Source organism: Manis pentadactyla, chromosome 12 (assembly GCF_030020395.1).
Source record: "Manis pentadactyla isolate mManPen7 chromosome 12, mManPen7.hap1, whole genome shotgun sequence".
Taxonomy (NCBI): Eukaryota; Metazoa; Chordata; class Mammalia; order Pholidota; family Manidae; genus Manis; species Manis pentadactyla.
The window spans coordinates 63,535,296-63,551,519 of record NC_080030.1 but is presented as its reverse complement, the minus strand read 5'-3'; the positions used below and the strand labels follow the sequence as shown (position 1 = coordinate 63,551,519).

The 16,224-nt window shown below is 38.1% G+C and overlaps 1 long non-coding RNA gene across 1 annotated transcript in view; it reads left to right on the top strand.

Moving 5' to 3' along the window:
- The first annotated feature begins 3,866 nt into the window (after window positions 1-3,866).
- The window catches only part of LOC118921702 (uncharacterized), a 150,619-nt gene continuing 138,261 nt past the window's right edge, over window positions 3,867-16,224 (top strand). Inside the window, exon 1 of the long non-coding RNA XR_005028462.2 lies at window positions 3,867-4,321. This is a non-coding gene — a long non-coding RNA (uncharacterized LOC118921702). The remainder of the gene's footprint in view (window positions 4,322-16,224) is intronic.

Sequence of the window (16,224 nt, the reverse complement as noted above, 5' to 3'; positions counted from 1 at the left end):
TTTCCTGATTGTGTTGTCTTGGTGCCCTAGTCAAAAATTAGTTGTTTATACACATGTAGGCTTTCTATTCTGTTCCATTGGTCTCTGTGCCTGCTTTTTATTCCAGTACCACCCTGTTTTGGTTAATATAGTTTGAAATCAGGAAGTGTGTTTCCTCCAGCTTTGCTCTTAGGTTTGCTTTGGCTATTCAGAGTCTTTTGTGGTTCAGTACAAATTTTAGGATAGTTTATTCTATTTCTGCAAAAAGTTCCATTGGGATTTTAATGGAGATTGCATTGAATCTATATATAGATCACTTTGGGTTATATGGACATTTTGACAATATTAACTCTTCCATTCAAGAACATGGGGCATCATTTATGTATGTCTTTAATTTCTTTCATCAACGTCTTACAGTTTTCAGTGTTGAGGTCTTTCACCTCCTTGGTTAAATTTATTTAAGTATTCTTTTTGACACTTTGTCTCACTGAGACAATGTTTCTCTGTTCTGTCATTTAAAGGACGGAGAAACATTTAGGTAGGTGTCTGGCAGAGGAGTTTTGCAGAGCCCACTGATTGTACAAAAAGATGTATTAAGCCATAATATTAAAACCTTAACATATTGGGCTGGAGTTCTTTCAGTTGTTTTCAATACTGAATGAGAACATTAGTTACTGTTTTTGCTTTCTCAGACTGTGTGGGCAGAAGAAAACAAGATTACACCAGCAAGAAAGTATAGAAAATACATGTATTCTGAGCACCACTTTATAAATATGAAAAATACTACATAAATGTGTGGTTTCGAATATTTTTGCATTTTAAATTTACATTCCATGTTTATAATGGTTTTAACATTTAACATCTTAAATTATATTTTCAAAATTGTTTATCATTTAATTCTCTTTTTAATACCACCTGTGATCCCAGGTGAAGGTAAGCCTTCAAGAATCAGTATACTTATAGCAATTTTATAATGGTAAATAAATGTAGTCAGATTATCAGGTATACATAGTACACTGTTCCCCAAATTAGATATGTGATGTAGGTGCAAAATTGTACAGCTGAAGGTACTTAGTCAATGAGATCACTGGCAAATATTCTTGAAGGTTTTAAGAATGGTACAGTCAGTGGGCTCTGAAGGTACATGGTTGTTTGAAATATGTTTTGGACAAGTCTCCAGTGATACAGAAGAAGTTAAAATGTCTAGCTAAAAGAATCATTGAAGTACAGAAAGAACCAGCAATGAAAGCAATGAACTTGCTAAGTGTCTTTTTGGAAATGCAATCATTTCATTGTTACATAAGTTTCCCAAAGTGCTTTGGGGTATTATCAGTAATATAGATTTTAGGCCCTTGAGTAATAAAATAAAATGTTACTCTTAGTCATTTGGAATTTTAAATGTTACTTAATTTCTAGGTGTAGCTGAGTCATTTTTCTTGGTTTCTAAGGAAGGCCTCAAAGCAATACTTATATTTTAGTATAGTTGAATCACTATGTAACAATGCTACACATGAAAAATAAGGGGTAAAATATAAGAGATATCAAAATGTTTGTCAAAATATTTTGGAATCTGAAATCTTATCAATGTAACCCTCAAAGATTGATGTTTTTTACAAAATTATTTATACAAAATTAATTTTATTCTAAAACTTCCAAGGGCCAAAATAAATTAGATGAACCTTTAAAGTACTTAATTTGTGGACAAGATAATAAACATTAATAAGTACCTACTATTTTTAGGGCAGTATGCTAGAGGGATGTAAAAACCACTAAAATACATTCTTTGCCCTTAAGAGTTCATAGTTTGAGCAGATAATACACAAAATGACTCATGATGCAGGACAGTTTTGGTATTTAAAGCCATTCCAGCCATAAAAATCTATGCTGCTAACACTAAACTATGTTTTCTACCTTTATCTTGTATCTACCTACCACTTCAGCATTTTATTAAAAATAATAATAATAAAGAGAGAAATGTGGTATCCACATATAAATCAAGTATAAAAATCAAATGAGTATTCATATTTGAACTGACTGTTTATAGTTCATAAAGCATGAGCAAAACCGAAAGCTTCTGTGATGACTGCCCTTGTACTGTTCACCATGTAACTTATTCACTATGTAAGAATTTGTTCTCCATGTAAGAACTTGTTTGTTATGCCTCAGAAGATTGGAGACTGATGAAAATTAGGCTTGGGGTGGATTAATGATTGTGCATTGAGCATTAACTCCCCTATACAGAATTTTATTGTTGTTAACAACCATTTGATCAATAAATATGAGAGATGCCCTCACAAAAAAAAAAAAAAAGTACACACTTCCAATTGTAAAATAAATAAGTAACCGGGATGTAATGTATAGCATAAGGAATATAGTCAAAATATTGTAACAACTTGGTATGGTGATAGCTGGTACCTAGAATTATCATGTATATAAATGTTGAATCACTGTGTTGTACACCTGAAACTAATGTAATACTGTGTGTCAACTACCCTTCAATAAAAAATAATTATCTAAAAAAAAAAAAAATCTATGCTGCTAACATGACTATGTATTTTGTTTATTGCTGCCTAACAAATTGCCTGAAAATTTAATGGTTTAAGACAGCAGCAATTTTATTATTTCTTATGATTCTATGGATTGCCTGAGGCTCAGCTGGACAGTTCTGTTTGTTTCACTTGAAATCTCATACAATTGCAGTCAGATGATAGCTGGACTGGTATGTCCAGGATCACTTTTACATTCATTGTGTGAGGCCCTCCGGTCTTCTGCAAGTGGATTCTTTATTCCCATCATGTCTCCTCCTCCAGCACAATTTAATGTTGGCTCTTTCTCCAATGTTTTGGAATCTGAATGCTTTACATCATGTATTAGGGCTACATTAGTGAGAAGGTGGATATTTTTAGCACTCTTAAGTCCTGGGATCAGAACATCTATTTTCACACTGTTCTATTGGTCAAGGCAGTCATAAGACTAGCCTGTGCTGGTGGGATGGGGTGGGGAAATAAGCTCCACCTCTTGATGTAGTCAGTGGAGGCTATTTTTGGAGATGAGCTAACGCACTGCCTGACTAGTGGTCTAGGCCTTAATTGCTGTGAGAGTTCTAAGAAATAGAGGGTTCTCTGAATTTGGGTGACTGAGAAAGTCTCTAAGGAATAGCTAAGTCTTTTTCCTGAGTTAAAAAGGCGGAGCATAGAGGAGAAAGCAGGGAAGGGGAGTGGGATTATGAGATCCTCTATAGGAAAAATAGCAAATGCAAGATACACAAATGATAAAGACATTAGAATAATAAGAGTTCTAGTAATAAACTTGATCCAAAGTAATAGTCGTCATAGCTAGCTAGCATTGTCTGTTTCAACTAATATAGAAAGGACTGGTGAAAATACTTTGGAAGTAAATGTTTTTAAAGGCTAATAGAATGCTAAATAGGGGGCATTTAACAGCAGCAAGTCCAGTGACTCTTTAAAATTGAACTGTTATGGGCTTAGAAATAAGATGGTGAAATTTGATTTGGAAGAAATCTTGGTTTCCATCAGATTTGAGATTTTATTCAGGTAGCTGGACAATGCGAGAAAAATGCTGTATGCTACTTGAATATAGGACAAGTAAGAAAGGATAGGTGCTACACCTGTGGTGTGCAGGTTCATGGTGGCTGAACTTACCATATTCATTAGTGTTGAGGTGAGATAGCTCAGCAAACAGTATGAGTCTCTTGAGAACAAGTAAGTCTTGACCTTAGAGCAGTTATGTATGCTGTGAAATAAGAGTCTAGTGTGAATTCTTAATAAAGCAAATCATTACAACTGCCCCCATTTTGGAATTTAAATAACAAAACCGATTCCAGCTATAAGCAATAATTCCATCCATCTACTTAACACTTTCATTGGTAATTTGTATGAATAGTTTAATACTGAAAAAATAAAATGTATAAACTTCCAATTTTAAAAAAGTTCTTTATTAGGCTGGAAACTGTGTTTTTGTTACATGCATTGGCAGTATTTCTGTGTCACAGATTATTGTTTTCTACAAGATATCCCTAAATCATCTGGAAAAACAAGCATTCCCACTGACCAAGTCTTTTGCGCCCAGTGTTCTTCAGTTATTAAAGTTATGATTAAATTTTCATAATCCTCATTTATTCACTCAGCAGACATTTATTGACCTCATCTATGAGTTAGACATGGTCAAAATGACTTTTGAACTGTACCTATGAGAAGGAGTCAGCCGTGGGCAGATCAGGGGGGAGAGAGTTCCAACACAGAACACAAAGTTCCTCAAGAGGAAAGAAACCTAATGCACTCAAGGAACAGAGAAAGCCTTGTTGAAGCATGCTGAAGAAGAGGTGAGGCCAGATAACGGGTGGCCTCTCAAGCTGTAATAAGGACTGAAATTTATTCTGAGTGGGAGGGGAAGATGTTGAATGTTCTGAGCAGGGAAGTGACATAACTGTAATTTACCTTTTATAAGGATCATTTCTGATTATGGATAGAGGAAAACCTATAGAGGAGCAACGGTCAGAAAGCTATTTCAGTAGTCTACAGTGGTGATGGCAACCTGGAGTAGGTAGAAGTGGTGGGATTGGTGAGAAGTTGGATGCTCTCTACCTCCCACCCGTTGTCCACCCCATCCTTTTTCCCCGCAGACTGCCCCTTACCACGTCAGTGCGACACTGGTGAGTGCCTGTCTTGGGCCACACAGCTCTTCACGTCTTTTGACTCAAGCTGTTTCTTTTCCTTTTCTTCCTCTATTGTTTCTTGCCCATTTTTCTCTCTCTTTATTACTTAGCTAATATGCTGGCCTTATAAAGACCATCTTATTCCCATTCACTGATAGTCTAATCCTGTACTTCTTTGAGGAAGCATATGAAATGGCCAATCTTTTCTAATTTACCCAGCCTAGGAAATTTAAAATATTCTGATCTGGTCTTTCTTTCCTATACAGGGGCCTATAGAACTGGTTCTTACTGTAGCCTTGCCTGGTACTGGAAAGGTCTCAAATTGTAGTGGCTCATCTAAGGAAACTATCAGTAAATGCAACACTCATGCCCTGAAGCTGGAACTGGCCTAGATAATTAACCCTGTTATTATTAGATAATTTGCTGTGTTAAGAGTCTTGCTTGGTACTGGGAATGAGTGAGTGAATAAATGAATGGATGAATGGAAATAAAAATGGTGCAGAAGAGGAAATTTTCACATCCTAGATCAGTGCTTGGGACCCAGGTGAACACATGCCAAGTAGCACACTCTTCCTGTGAAACTGGGTATCTTTCAAGGTCAAGATATTCCTGATTTGGAATTTCAACTATCTCTATAGTTTGGTGCATTGTTTCCATTAGTAATAATAGGGCTCGTTTGTCATCCTTGTCATCAGTGTTCTCAGGTAGAAGAAACTCAGGAGCCAGCCAGATTCCTCTAGTAACAGTACTAGAGTTGACAGAGCAGGGGTTCAGGATAGCTTAGAGAGTAGATACTGCAGCTGAGGTCCCGGAACTGGGTATTTCTTAGGACTGCCCACCGTCAGAATTTCTGTGGTTAATTCAGTCAAATGTTTTAGCTGTATTATTAAAATAATTAAATATTCATAAAGGCAAACTGAAAGGCACATAATACTTAATCATAGGGATGGCAGCATAGAAGTTCCCCATGGTGAGGAAAGTGGCATTGATTGGTGAGAAAAGTTAAGCCTGTGTGCGTGTATCTGGAGGTAAGGGTGATGTTTTGTTTCTGTAGGTGAAAGAGCTCAGCAGTACATCCATTAAATTCATTAATTAAATTATATTTTTGTTTTAGGTTCTAGGATTTTGCAGGGAGAGTGAGGATAAAAGAATGCAGGATCTTTACCCGAGCGGTATGGGGGGATATGTGCATTGAGGAGACAGAGCCCTTCTACCCAGACCTCAATTCACAAATATATCCCATTTGTATTGCTGTTTTTCAACTAAAGTTACGCAGATGGTTACAGAGATACAATTTAAGGAAAAGGATGTGTATGTTTATGGACATATGCATCCCCAGTTAACTGTTCACTACTTCACATATTCATCAATTAATTTTCTCCCCATCCTCCTACTATAAAGGTAAAATCCAGACTTGAGCTAGGTTAGAGTTGCTGCTATTCAAAAACTTTATTGGTAAAATGCAGTACCAGACAAGTGGTATCACCATCTACTTAATTTTAAAGAAGTGGTTCTTAAACTTTCCTTTTATGGTAAGTGGAGATGGGGAGGGACAGAGAAACCTGGTAACAGCTGTTGTGTTGCTAAACTCAGATTGCAGAAGGTGATAGTTAAGTACCTTGCCAGAATTTTTATCTAGTGTTAGTCTGTTGTTCCACAAAATTGGAACTGCTAGGAACTTTTCTCAAAAAACACTCATACTTCTAAGAAATGTACTTTAAATCCATCTTTTGAGTTGTTTTGCATAAGTAAACCACATGCTAACACACCACTCAGTGAAAGAGCACTAGCCAAACATCACAAAGTTCCAAAATCCTATTTCCAGCTCCTCTGTCAGAAAGTAAATAACAACAAAAGACTTCAAACATAAGTCAGCCAGAACCTTGGAGAAACTTCATGCTAACTTTCTTTGCACAACAACTTAAGGAAAATTTTGTGACTAACCCACAGTGGGGAGCACAACCCCATAATAATCAGAACATATTGCCCAAGTTACACATTATGATAAGGTAAACATTTGCTTAAGAAATCCATTAAAGGGAGGCGGAGCCAACATGGCGGCGTGAGTAGGACAGTGGGAATCTCCTCCCAAAAACATATATACTTTTGAAAATACAACAAACACAACTAGCCCTAAAAGAGAGACCAGAAGACGCAGGACAGTGGCCAGACTGCAGCTACACCAGCGAGAACCCAGCGACTGGTGAAAGGGGTAAGATACAAGCCCCGGCCCTGCGGGACCCGAGCGCCCCTCCCCCCAGCTCCCGGCGGGAGAAGAATAGGCAGAGCGGGAGGGAGACGGAGCCCAGGACTGCCGAACACCCAGCCCCAGCCATCCGGGCCAGAGCGCAGACACAGTATATGCCCAGGGGGCCCTGGATACTGGGAGAACAGGGGGTAGACCTCAGAGCGGGTGCTGAAGCTGATGCCCCTGTGACAAAGAAAAGCGGGGGCCTTTCTGAAAGTCTTAAAGGGACAGGGACTTAACAGCTTGACGGAAACAACCCAGGTCACAGTACAGCAGCTGGAAATTACAGGGAAAACCGGGTGCACTAACCCCCTGGGCAACAGCTCTGAGACCCCTCACGGAGGCAAACAGTCAAGCAGCCCCCCCATCCATCACCCCACCGGGCGCTGCGAAAGCAGAGAAGCAGCCTGAGACAAATTCCGCCCACAGAAAGGGAAATTTCTCCCTTCCGGCCAGGCAAGACACAAAGACCCACTCTACACGCAATTACCCAACACAAGCCACTAGGGGTCGCAGTTGCCCCAGTAAAGAAAGGCCAGTAGTAAGTGAAAATTTTGGCCCTCCCAGCTGACAGTCAATAGCACCTGTCAACATGAAAAGGCAAAAAAATATGATTCAGACAAGACTAACCCAGACAGATTCGGCATCTGCTACATCTTCCCCTGAGAAGGAATCTGGGGAGATAGATTTAGCCAGTCTACCTGAAAAAGAATTCAAAACAAAAGTCATAACCATGCTGATGGACTTGCAGAGAAATATGCAAGAACTAAGGAAGGAGAATTCAGAAATAAAACAAGCTCTGGAAGGACTTCAAAACAGAATGGACGAGATGCAAGAGACCATTAATGGACTAGAAAACAGAGAACAGGAACGCAGAGAAGCTGATGCAGAGAGAGATAAAAGGATCTCCAGGAATGAAAGAATTTTAAGAGAGCTGAGTGATCAATATAAAAGAAATAATTTAAGAATCATAGGCATTCCAGAAGAAGTAGAGAGAGAAAAGGGGATAGAAAATGTCTTTGAAGAAATAATTGCTGAAAATTTCCCCAAACTAGGGGAAGAAATGGCCTCTCAGACCACAGAGGTACACAGAACTCCCATGACAAGGGATCCAAGGAGGGCAACACCAAGACACATAATAATTAAAATGGCAAAGATCAAAGACAAGGACAAAGTATTACAAGCAGCCAGAGAGAAAAAAAAGGTTACCTACAAAGGAAAACCCATCAGGCTATCATCAGACTTCTCAACAGAAACCCTACAGGCCAGAAGAGAATGGCATGATATACTTAATGCAATGAAACAGAAGGGCCTCGAACCAAGACTACTGTATCCAGCACGAATATCATTTAAATATGAAGGAGGGATTAAACAATTCCCAGACAAGCAAAAGTTGAGGGAATTTGCCTCCCACAAACCACCTCTACAGGGCATCCTACAGGGACTGCTCTAGATGGGAGCACTCCTAAAAAGAGCACACAACAAAACACCCAACATATGAAGAAGGGAGGAGGAGGAATAAGAAGGGAGAGAAATAAAGAATCATCAGATTGTGTTTATAATAGCTCAACAAGCGAGTTAAGTTAGACAGTAAGACAGTAAAGAAGCTAACCCTAAACCTTTGGTAACCACAAACTTAAAGCCTGCAATGGCAATAAATTCATACCTTTCAATAATCACCCTAAATGTAAATGGACTGAATGCACCAATCAAAAGACACAGAGTAATAGAATGGATAAAAAAGCAAGATCCATCCATATGCTGCTTACAAGAGACTCACCTCAAACCCAAAGACGCGCACAGACTTAAAGTCAAGGGATGGAAAAAGATATTTCAAGCAAACAACAGAGAGAAGAAAGCAGGTGTTGCAATTCTGGTATCAGACAAAACAGACTTCAAAATAAAGAAAGTAAAAAAAGACAAAGAAGGACATTACATAATGATAAAGGGCTCAGTCCATCAAGAGGATATAACCATTATAAATATATATGCACCCAATACAGGAGCACCAACATACCTGAAACAAATATTAACAGAACTAAAGGAGGAAATAGAATGCAATGCATTCATTCTAGGAGACTTCAACACACCACTCACTCCAAAGGACAGATCCACCAGACAGAAAATAAGTAAGGACACAGAGGCACTGAACAACACACTAGAACAGATGGACCTAATAGACATCTACAGAACTCTACATCCAAAAGCAACAGGATACACGTTCTTCTCAAGTGCACATGGAACATTCTCCAGAATAGACCACATACTAGGACACAAAAAGAGCCTCAGTAAATTCCAAAAGATTGAAATCCTACCAACCAACTTTTCAGACCACAAAGGCATTAAACTAGAAATAAACTGTTCAAAGAAAGCAAAAAGGCTCACAAACACATGGAGGCTAAACAACACGCTCCTAAATAATCAATGGATCAATGACCAAATCAAAATGGAGATCCAGCAATATATGGAAACAAATGACAACAACAACACTAAGCCCCAACTTCTGTGGGACGCAGCAAAAGCAGTCTTAAGAGGAAAGTATATAGCACTCCAAGCATATTTAAAAAAGGAAGAGCAATCCCAAATGAACGGTCTAATGTCACAACTATCAAAATTGGAAAAAGAAGAACAAATGAGGCCTAAGGTCAGCAGAAGGAGGGACATAATAAAGATCAGAGAAGAAATAAATAAAATTGAGAAGAATAAAACAATAGCAAAAATCAATGAAACCAAGAGCTGGTTCTTCGAGAAAATAAACAAAATAGATAAGCCTCTAGCCAGACTTATTAAGAGGAAAAGAGAGTCAACACAAATCAACAGTATCAGAAATGAGAAAGGAAAAATCACAACAGATCCCGCAGAAATACAAAGAATTATTAGAGACTACTATGAAAACCTATATACTAACAAGCTGGGAAACCTAGGAGAAATGGACAACTTCCTAGAAAAATACAACCTTCCAAGACTGACCCAAAAAGAAACAGAAAATCTAAACAGACCAATTACCAGCAACGAAATTGAAGCGGTAATCAAAAAACTACCAAAGAACAAAACCCCCGGGCCAGATGGATTTACCTCGGAATTTTATCAGACATACAGGGAAGACATAATACCCATTCTCCTTAGAGTTTTCCAAGAAATAGAAGAGGAGGGGATACTCCCAAACTCATTCTATGAAGCTAACATCACCCTAATACCAAAACCAGGCAAAGACACCACCAAAAAAGAAAACTATAGACCAATATCCCTGATGAACGTAGACGCAAAAATACTCAACAAAATTTTAGCAAACCGAATTCAAAAATACATCAAAACCATCGTACACCATGACCAAGTGGGATTCATCCCAGGGATGCAAGGATGGCACAACATTCGAAAGTCCATCAATATCATCCACCACATCAACAAAAAGAAAGACAAAAACCACATGATCATCTCCATAGATGCTGAAAAAGCATTTGACAAAGTTCAACATCCATTCATGATAAAAACTCTCAGCAAAATGGGAATAGAGGGCAAGTACCTCAACATAATAAAGGCCATCTATGAAAAACCCACAGCCAACATTATATTGAATAGCGAGAAGCTGAAAGCATTTCCGCTGAGATCGGGAACTAGACAGGGATGCCCACTCTCCCCACTGTTATTTAACATTGTACTAGAGGTCCTAGCCACGGCAATCAGACAAAACAAAAAAATACAAGGAATCCAGATTGGCAAAGAAGAAGTCAAACTGTCACTATTTGCAGATGACATGATACTGTACATAAAAAACCCTAAAGACTCCACCCCAGAACTACTAGAACTGATATCGGAATACAGCAAAGTTGCAGGATACAAAATCAACACACAGAAATCTGTGGCTTTCCTATATACCAACAATGAACCAACAGAAAGAGAAATCAGGAAAACAACTCCATTCACAATTGCATCAAAAAAAATAAAATACCTAGGAATAAACCTAACCAAAGAAGTGAAAGACTTATATTCTGAAAACTACAAGTCACTCTTAAAAGAAATTAAAGGGGACACTAACAGATGGAAACGCATCCCATGCTCATGGCTAGGAAGAATTAATATCGTCAAAATGGCCATCCTGCCCAAAGCAATATACAGATTTGATGCAATCCCTATGAAACTACCAGCAACATTCTTCAATGAACTGGATCAAATAATTCAAAAATTCATATGGAACCACCAAAGACCCCGAATAGCCAAAGCAATCCTGAGAAAGAAGAATAAAGTAGGGGGGATCTCACTCCCCAACTTCAAGCTCTATTATAAAGCCATAGTAATCAAGACAGTTTGGTACTGGCACAAGAACAGAGCCACAGACCAATGGAACAGACTAGAGAATCCAGACATTAACTCAGACATATATGGTCAATTAATATTTGATAAAGGAGCCATGGACATACAATGGCGAAATGACAGTCTCTTCAACAGATGGTGCTGGCAAAACTGGACAGCTACATGTAGGAGAATGAAACTGGACCATCGTCTAACCCCATATACAAAAGTAAACTCAAAATGGATCAAAGACCTGAATGTAAGTCATGAAACCATTAAACTCTTGGAAGAAAACATAGGCACAAACCTCTTAGACATAAACATGAGTGACCTCTTCTTGAACATATCTCCCCGGGCAAGGAAAACAACAGCAAAAATGAACAAGTGGGACTATATTAAGCTGAAAAGCTTCTGTACAGCAAAAGACACCATCAATAGAACAAAAAGGAACCCTACAGTATGGGAGAATATCTTTGAAAATGACACATCCGATAAAGGCTTGACGTCCAGAATATATAAAGAGCTCACACGCCTCAACAAACAAAAAACAAATAACCCAATTAAAAAATGGGCAAAGGAACTGAACAGACGGTTCTCCAAAAAAGAAATACAGATGGCCAACAGACACATGAAAAGATGCTCCACATCGCTAATTATCAGAGAAATGCAAATTAAAACTACAATGAGGTATCACCTCACACCAGTAAGGATGGCTGCCATCCAAAAGACAAACAACAACAAATGTTGGCGAGGCTGTGGAGAAAGGGGAACCCTCCTACACTGCTGGTGGGAATGTAAACTTGTTCAACCATTGTGGAAAGCAGTATGGAGGTACATCAAAATGCTCAAAACAGACTTACCATTTGACCCAGGAATTGCACTCCTAGGAATTTACCCTAAGAATGCAGCAATCAAGTATGAGAAAGATCAGTGCACCCCTATGTTTATCGCAGCACTATTTACAATAGCCAAGAATTGGAAGCAACCTAAATGTCCATCGATAGATGAATGGATAAAGAAGAAGTGGTACATATACACAATGGAATACTACTCAGCCATAAGAAAAGGGCAAATCCAACCATTTGCAGCAACATGGATGGAGCTGGAGGGTATTTTGCTCAGTGAAACAAGCCAAGCAGAGAAAGAGAAATACCAAATGATTTCACTTATCTGTGGAATATAAGAACAAAGGAAAAACTGAAGGAACAAAACAGCAGCAGAATCACAGAACTCAAGAATGGACTAACAGGTACCAAAGGGAAAGGGACTGGGGAGGAAGGGTGGGTAGGGAGGGATAAGGGGGGGAGAAGTAGGGGGGTATTAAGATTAGCATCCATAGCGGGGTGGGAGAAAGGGGAGGGCTGTACAACACAGAGAAGACAAGTAGTGATTCTACAACAGGTTGCTACGCTGATGGACAGTGACTGTAAAGGAGTATATAGGGGGGACCTGGTATAGGGGAGAGCCTAGTAAACAAAGTATTCGTAAGTATTCGTCATGTAAGTGTAGATTAATGATTAAAAAAAAAAAAAAATGCAGTTCCTATGTGGTGACCTCTAATGAGTTCTACACAATAATATAAAGGACATATAAAAGTGTAGGCAAAGGGTCTGTTTGTGTTTATACAGAGGATCAAAGCCTAATTTGGCTACCCCGAAAATGAACTAAGAAACGATATGAAAGAGAACTTCCAACATCAGCACTCTCGGGAAGACTCATGCCAGAAGATGATCATCAAAAAACCCCAACAAAGATCCACGCACTGCTACAGCTGTAGATGCACTCATCCCACCAGCTCCTGGACTTGCCATGGGAATGAAGGAGATATCTAAGCTGGCCTGTGCATACAGTAAAACAACAAATTTGACTGGATCTATACTGTTGGAACTCAACCAAGAATTAGGAGAAGTGCAAATTGTAGCGCTCCAAAATCTTACAACTACAGACTATTTACTGTTAAAAGAACATATGGGATGTGAACAGTGCCCAGGAATGGGTTGTTTTAATTTGTCTGATTTTTCTCAAACTATTCAAATTCAGTTAGATAATAACCATCATATCATTGATAAGTTTTCACAAATGCCTAGGGTGCCTAACTGGTTTTCTTGGTTTCACTGGAGATGGCTGGTAATTACAGGTATGCTTTGGTTATGTAACTATACTCCTATTATGTTAATGTGTGTGCGCAATTTAAGTAGTAGCTTAAAATATATACATGCTGAAGTTACTCTACAAGAAGATATGTCAAAGAAATAATCAATCTTCCCATGTTTTCTCCCGCCTGCTACTTCTATAGCTTTTCTTCTTCCTTCCTAATTACAACGAATTCTTAAATAGAATTCGTGCCTCATATCAAATTTACCGAGTATCATAACTCCTCCAAGTGGTAAAGATACCTCAAGACAAATGCTGGGCATAGAAGCCACAGGGCATAAATATGCAAAGAAATAAAAAGCTAACCATTTCAAACAATAAGGCTTCTCTCTCACTTACCAACTTAACATTTCCCTGTGTGGCCCCGGAAGATGACTGGTTAGCCAGAGACGGGTAAGATTCCTCAAGGGAGGAACAACCTAAGACAGGCACAGTCGCTGGGGGGTCATCAGGTGAGAAATTGGGGATCAACAGAGGTGAGGCTTAGAACCTCACCCCCCCTGTTCTGAGAGAAATCTTCTGCATATGTGGATGTTTTATTGCCCTTGTCTAGCTTGGATTAACACATAGTCTACAGGCACACACCTGATCATATACATTTGCTCTCTTACAACACTAAACTATGTTTTCTACCTTTATGTTGTATCTACCTACCACTTCAGCATCTTATTAAAAATAATAATGAGAGAAATGTGGTATCCACATATAAATCAAGTATAAAAATCAAATGTGTATTCATATTTGAACTGACTGTTTATAGTTCATAATGCATGAGCAAAACCAAAAGTTTCTGTGATGACTGCCCTTGTACTGTTCACCATGTAACTTATTCACTATGTAAGAATTTGTTCTCCATGTAAGAACTTGTTCGTTATGCTTCAGAAGATTGGAGACTGACGAAAATTAGGCTTGGGGTGGATTAATGAATGTGCATTGAGCATTGACTCCCCTATACAGAATTTTATTGTTGTTAACAACCATTTGATCAATAAAAATGAGAGATGCCCTAACAACAACAACCAAGAAAAAGTACACACTTCCAATTGTAAAATAAATAAGCAACCGGGATGTAATGTATAGCATAAGGAATATAGTCAAAATATTGTAACAACTTGGTATGGTGATAGCTGGTACTTAGAATTATCATGTATATAAATGTTGAATCACTGTGTTGTACACCTGAAACTAATGTAATGTAATACTGTGTGTCAACTACCCTTCAATAAAAAATAATTATCAAAAAAAAAAAAAAAAAAAAAAGAAATCCATTAAAGCAGGAAGTGGTATGAAATAACCAGGGAATGCTCTCCCATCTTTGAGACCCCAAATTAGCTACAGCCTTGGCTATACCCAGCATCCTCAGGGTCTGAGTACTGCAAATTATCTCATCCTTTGGTTCAAGAAAAACAAATTAAACTTTTCCACCAAAATACTTTTAATTATTAATCTACTAGAATGAAGGTAGGAATAGGTATGCATGGATGCTATTATTTCTGACTCTCTTGTACTTCTTGCCATGTAAGTATTTATAAGCTGGCCATACATTGGTGCAATTATTTATATATTCACTTAGTACTTTTCTGCTAAAGACCACAATATGATTGATCACTTGTGAAGTTTCCCAGTATGGATGCAATTCCCAGGTAATTATTATAGTACCATAAAACCATGGTACACCAGCTTCATTATAGTAGTTTTACACTTTTAGCTATAACCCCACATACAAGGGCCATTAAAGTTAAAGTGTCCCTTGAGTTTCTAACATTAAGTTTGTTTCAACCACTACAGACAGAAGTAAAACAAAAAGTAATGTGCTGCCTTAAACACTCTATGCCTGAATAAGGCAAAGCTATAATGGTGAGATGGAGATGTTTTATCATAGTGCTTCAAGACTCAGTTCTTGCTGTGATGTATTGCCCAGTGTGCGTTGCCTACTTAGAACAGGGATTAGTAATTAATCTTATGTTGAAGGTATGAAACTGAAGTCCAGAAGAGGATCAGAGCCATGTGCACACAAGATTCATAGAATGCAGAATGTCAGACATATTTATGTGACAATTTGAAAATACTCCTGATATCTATAGTTACAGTCCTTGGAGGAAAAGGAACTCTATCTCAAATTCTTTATGGGAAAAGGTCATCTATGAGTAAGTCTGAGTAAAAAAGCAGCAGGAGAAGTTACTGACTAGCATTATAAATGGAAATACATTATATAAAGAAACTTAAAGAATTTGACCTATTAAATGTAGAAGAAATACTTCATTGCATTTTAAGTTATGTCTCAGCATTTTTTTTTTTTTTTGGCATATAAATAGTTGGCATTTTAGTATCTGGCCTTTTTATGCTGGTTACAAATCACATGTTACTCTTATTTACTAAGAATGAAAAAAAGTTAATGCTGGAATACAAGTAAGTTATAGTAACTAATAAATCTATTCAATAAGCGTAGAGTGCCAGCTTCGTACCAAGTTGTCTGTGTGTGGGATGTGGATTACAACCTAGGAAGGTAAGAGTCTCTGTCTCCAAGGAGCCCCACATTGCATGAAACTCGTGGTACAGGATCCCTTGATACCAGGAGAAATTCCTTTGTTGAAAGATTTTGAGGTTAAATCTTAAATTATGAGGTGGATACTTTACCTTTTTCTCCTTATAAGGTGTTTCTTCATGGAAAACGGGTAAGTTTATTGGAAGAACACTATAGGAGATTTTACTAATACTTGAGCCTGAGGCCTACATTATACAGGCCTTGAGAATAAAGGAAAGATACTGACCTCCAGTGCTGTCAGGTTGGCCTTTTAAGTGAATTTAATGTTCTTGAGTTTTATTATGCTGCTCTGCTTCTCCTGAAGCCTACACTGGTTTATTACAACCAATGTAG